Source organism: Quercus lobata, chromosome 8 (genome assembly GCF_001633185.2).
Source record: "Quercus lobata isolate SW786 chromosome 8, ValleyOak3.0 Primary Assembly, whole genome shotgun sequence".
Classification (NCBI taxonomy): domain Eukaryota; kingdom Viridiplantae; phylum Streptophyta; class Magnoliopsida; order Fagales; family Fagaceae; genus Quercus; species Quercus lobata.
Window position 1 is genome coordinate 39,573,923 of NC_044911.1, and position 6,040 is coordinate 39,579,962.

The following is a 6,040-nucleotide window of genomic DNA, read 5'->3' on the forward strand; positions in this document are numbered from 1 at the left end:
GCAGTCTTTCTTTGACGCATGTTTTCACCATTCTCAAGCCTTTTACGATAAACACCACCTATATCACAAGCAATGGTTACATACCTATCCTTTGAAGAATCCTTAATGGATACCATATAACCCTGTGTCTGGGCAAAGTCATGAACATGTTTGAGAAGTTCTTCACGCGTCTGAAAAGTTCCAACAGGTGGTGGAAGCATCTTTTTTTCTTCATCATGCTCATTGTGATCTTGAACTTCCATCATAAGTTCAAAGCTAGAACCTAGATGCAAACATATAAAAATATAACTTTAGAACACCAGAAGGAGAGAGAGAGTGAGAGGGGGTTTACATACTGAATTTAACACTAGCTAACATCATAAGATTTCAATTATCTATCAGAGGTTTTCCTTGCCCGTAATTGTGCCTTGATTAATTTTGCTCCATATGAGACACAAAGCCACACAACAATTTTAGAAACATCAAAGCTCAATCTACAATACCTTAAAACCTTAGTAATTGGGCTCAACTACATCAGTTCTTTTTTTAAGTGAATTATCCTCTATTAAATCATATACTAGTGTGTCTTCTCAGTTCTCACACAACTTTGACCCATGTTTGTGAGCTTTCATCTTATCTTTGTAATGCCTTCTCCCCAAAGCAGATCATCTTTTCATGTAATCACAACTTTTCCACTAAATATAGCCAAACCATCTTATAGATGATTTTTGGTATCTTTTCTATCTCAATCTTATACTTCAACGGCTATCTCGTATCCTTTTTATCTCAAGCTTCCAATTAATACGTTCCAGTGTTTTGAAACTTCCCGTGATCACAGAGCCAGGTTCGCCTTACAATCAGTTAGAAATTTTTATTTTGATAGGCATTTCACAATGACATTACACAGGAAAAATCCCTACATAATGATTGGTGCAAGAGAATCAATCACTATTAAAAACAATCCCAATCTTTTATATAATGACTTCACCATTGCCTCTATATGCTTTTCAAATTTTAAGTCCTAAGCAAATATAGCATCTTTGATCAAAAAATCAACAATGGCAAAGATTATAAAAGACCGCTTTTTTAAAGAACCCCATTTCTCCTCTTACACTAAAAAAATGGTTGCTTTTATATGTAATTCTGATTGGTGAGTTACAATTTACAAACACACCCAGTGATTTTGAACCCACAACAATGTCAACAATGCCACCAAGAAAATCCAAATTTCTCACATTCAAACTATTCCTGAAAATAGTACACAAATACAAGGCAAAATTTGCTAAACAGCATATTTTTGGAAAAATATTAGTAAAATAGTATTCGGGTGAAACAATTTAATAAGTTAGATTGTTTTTGGAACTCGAGTTTGCGAAACTCGAGTTCCAACCCAAAATCGAGTTTCCCAACCTTGATTTACTCTTGGATTCATCTGATGTGGATTTTAAAAAATTAAAAAATAAAAAATAAAAAAACCACATGGAACTCAAGTATAGTAACCTCGAGTTCCATTAATAAATAAATAAATAAAATTATTTGCAAGGAACTCAAGTTCCAAACAGGGGAAAAAAAAATCAGAGGAACTCGAGTTTCGCAAACTCAAGTACCTCTATGTTTTTTTTTTTTTTTTTTAATCCACGTCAGATTAATGATTAATCCAAGAGTAAATTGAGTTTGGGAAACTCGATTTTGAGTTGGAACTAGAGTTTCACAAACTCGAGTTCCAAAAACAATCCAACTTGCTAGATATTTTCAACCGCATGCTATTTATCTAATATTTTTCTTTAAAAAAATGCTATTTAGCAAATTTTGCCCAAATACAAACAAAGATTGCCAATACAAGTTCAATAGAAAGTAACAACGTTGTTATATAGCAATGGTTCGGTTGTAATTAAATGAGTAATTCAGGGTTGAAAATTCAAACTTGAGTGTATGGGGGTAGAAGAGAGAGTGTACCAGGTGTGAGGAATCCAGTAGTTGATGATGATGATGGAGAAGTTAAGCCCTAAAGCAGGGTAACGTGGGTTTTGGGGTGTGATGTGTCAAGCGATGAGAGATGTGGTCGGTGCTACCTCCAGTGATTGTAGTTGGAATTGAAGAGAGAGAGAGAGAGAGAGGGAGAATTTGATTTTTCCAAGGGAAATGAAGGAAGTGTCAAGGAAGGTTTCAGAGATCTCAAGGAGTTTTCACTTTTCACTCACTCGTCAGTATCACACTACTATTCATTTACCCAAGAGTATTTACGTCATTTACTAATACTTCCGGGGGGGTAGTGAAGGGTTTTTGCTTTTCCTATTTTCTTAATTTCTTGATTATCATTAAAATTATTTCAACATAGAATTTGTGAGCTTGTTAAAACATTTCATAATGGTATGAATTAAATTGATGAGATTAAAATTCTACATTTTTCAGTTGGGTACAGTTAAAAACTTAAAACTTAAGAAATTAAAATATTATGATATTTTTTATACCGATGATACTAGTAATGATAATAATTTGATAATTGGTGGTATGGTGTCATGGTAATTGTGATTTGGTAATTCTAGAGACATAACCAATCATACACCCAATATCACAACTTGCTAACCTGTGTGATTGTGACTCTATAAGTAGTAGATATTTTCTACCTTATGCAACCCACTATTTTACAATGACCACTCACAATTACATAAGTTAACAACTTCTGAAATTAGGTGTGGGAATGATTGTTTCAAATTTAATGAAATATTAACTAAAACTCCTAAAATTTCTCTAATACATTCAATCCTTCAGTTTAAAATAAGGGTAAATTGTAATGTTGTGATCACACGCGCTTCACGTATGAGGCTTTTTTTTTTTCTTAATGGAGAAATTAGAGAAAGAGAAAGCAATATAATGAAATTTATTAAAAACAAATGTTATGTTCATACCTTCCTAATTGAGTTTTGAGTGATTTTATTCCTTTGAAATTAGTGGGAATACGAGAATATATGTGCAAGATTGGATTTATTTTTTAGAATTTGAAAAAGAAAGAGAAGATGATAGAGATGGAGAGACATGTAGAATGAAAAATAAAGGGAAAAAAAAGTATGTATAACTGTAGTAGTGGGTTTGGAGATGGATTTTTGAGTTTTGAATTTGGATTTTTAGTGTTTCATAATGGGTTTTGGTGGAATTTTAAATTTGGATAACTGCATTTTATTTTTTGGATAAAATTTTAGATAACTACTTGGTAATGGATTAAGTTAAAGCTCCATGTCTTTATTTACTACAAATTTTTTTTTCCCTAGCGAGAGAGAGAGAGAGAGAGAGAGAGAGAGAGAGAGTTTATCAACCAAAAAAAAAAAAAAGGCTATTTTTTTAATGTGGAGGAGGCAGAAAGTAGTTAAGAAAAACTTTTTAAAATTTAGCTAAAAGATAGATTTAAAAAAAAAAATGTGAGAGAGAGTGAGAGAAAAAGGAAGCAAAAAGGTGGTTAGGAAAAACAAGACAAAAACAAATAAAACATCAAGAACCCTAATTATAGGTTTTTGGGCATGAATATGCGTATGCATGCATGAAGCATACGCACACATACATGCCTAGAAACTTAGATCCAAAAACAACACAAAAAACAACAACTAAAAGCAACCTATTATGCTTCAAATACGAATACTAAACAACCTAAACTAACAATAGAAATATTAAAGGAAATAATAAAGCAATAAAACAAACAAAACAACAAAAATGAGAGAGACAAAACCAAGAAGGTTAGTAAACTTAAAACTTGAAGGTCAAGACAAAAATAGGTCTCAACCAAGTAAAACTTTAACTTGATGATGTTTTAGAATAAAAACTTCCTCTTTAATTCACTATTTTTTAGTGAATTCAGCGTGTTTTTGGAAAAAGACTTTTTGGGCCTTTTTATAGTGATCATAGAGGGGTGTAGGGCAGCTCCCAGCAAATGTGGGATTCACTCTACACAATTTTTCATCAAAACTTTCCATGCAGGTGTTTTGTGAACCCTACATGCATGCACATACATGGGGTATGCATATGCATGTTTTCTGTATATGTGTGCATGCATGAAATATGCGCACACATACTTAGGGTTTCCTGCAGGTTTTTCTTCACCAAAACATCCTTCAAGCTAAATATTCACAAGATTAGACCCTAAATCAACCCTATACCTTCAAGTGATGTCATAATTGGGGAATGGGAGCCTCGAGTCCTAAGGGATTCAAAATGAGGTGTTTACAATGATCGAATCAAAAAGTATACTTTTTTTACCAATCCTGATTATGGTTAGTCATGGTTGGTCAAACTTAGCCAGAAATGGTAAGTTTGAGATTTTGAAATCTTGGATGGTTAAAATGGTTTGTTCCGGCGTCCAATCAGGATAAATATGATTTTTTTATATATAGTTCCCGATTTTTGGTTTTTGAAAACGTGATTTTCACCCTTTTAGGGTCTAAATCGAAATTCTTAACACATTAAACGAGACCCAAAAAAATACAATATCGACAGGCCATTTCTCTTATCTACCTTTTTTTACTAGAGTTTGAGTTTTTTAAACCCTTATAATATGAGTGTTCTCACCCCTTAAATGACCTGCCAATTTATGTTTCTCAAAAAAAAAAAAAAAAAAATCACATATCTTCAAGTGGCTAAAGGTTCACTCACCCAAAACCTCTAATAGGTGCTAATCCTCTAATTATCTAGAACGGACCATCAACACATCTTTACACTCAATAAACATTTGTTTCATTATGTGTTTATCTTTATGATTATACATATTGTGTTGTATATTACACTACATCATTACACTAATAGGATTTAAATGATAACAAATCACATGCATCATTGCTTAAAATTCTAGAATTTTGACATATGAAAATTTGTCAAATGAACAATATTTCATCAAAAACCTTAATAACAATCCAAAGCAAAATGACACAAAACAATTATAAAATTATCCAATAATTTGAACACTATTAATTAAAATTGGAAATATAAATGTTACTTAAAACCAAGAGTTAAAAAAAAAAATTATGAACCTAACGGATAGAATGACACAAATATGTTAAATTAATAGTAGCCACTAAGTGTACTAAGTCCGTGGAATTGCTGGTCCAATATCCATTTGAAAAATCCAGTAAGAGCTACACAAAGAGAAAATGAATAATATTCTTTAAATTTCAAAGCTATTAAACTCAATGTCCCAACTTTCGACATCTAAACCCATTTTATATGAATTTTGATTAGTTATTTTAAGCATGAAGATTCCTCCTTCATTTTTTTAGTATAGTAAAATTATAACTTAAATGATTATAGATAAATTGAAATGATTTCAATTTTTAGTAAAATATTGAATAGCTTGAATGACATCCAATAAACCCAAATGGGTTTAAAGACTTTGTATGTTGGGAATTTTCTTTTATTGGTATCAATTAGAATTTTTTATTGATTGTAATTCTACTAATATTTCAATACAAATATCTCTTCTCATTACTTGGACTTTTGGCCAAAGAGAGGAGAGATGAGTCTGGTCCATCTGTTGTGTTCGATTTCTTAGTAATTCTTAAATTTGTCATTATTTCCTATTCATAATTCATTTGCTATCTTTTCCTTACTTGATTAGACTTTGAATATTCTTAGCCCTTCAATTCCAAGCAAATGCAGATTCCTTGAACAATTTTCCAAGTCTTTAAGTGTCCAAAGGACGACTAAACCAAAATCTGTAATATGCGTTAAGCCTCTAATTATCTAGAACAGACCACTAGTAAGTCTTCATCCCCAATACATATGTTTCATTATATGTTTATTTTTATTGTTATACATTTTTATTGTATATTACACATAGCTTTGTAATGATAATAAATAATTTAAATAAATTCATATCCATATTCACATCTTATTCATGTATTATCAATTAGTGCTACAACTTACATGGTTGGCAAATTAAGTAGATCATTGTCTAAAATTTTGGAATTTTGTAATACATATATTTGTTATATAGACAATTTTTTGTAAAAACCCTCAATAATACTCCAAAGGAAAATAAAACAAAACAATGCCATCATTGATATGTAGCCAAAATAAA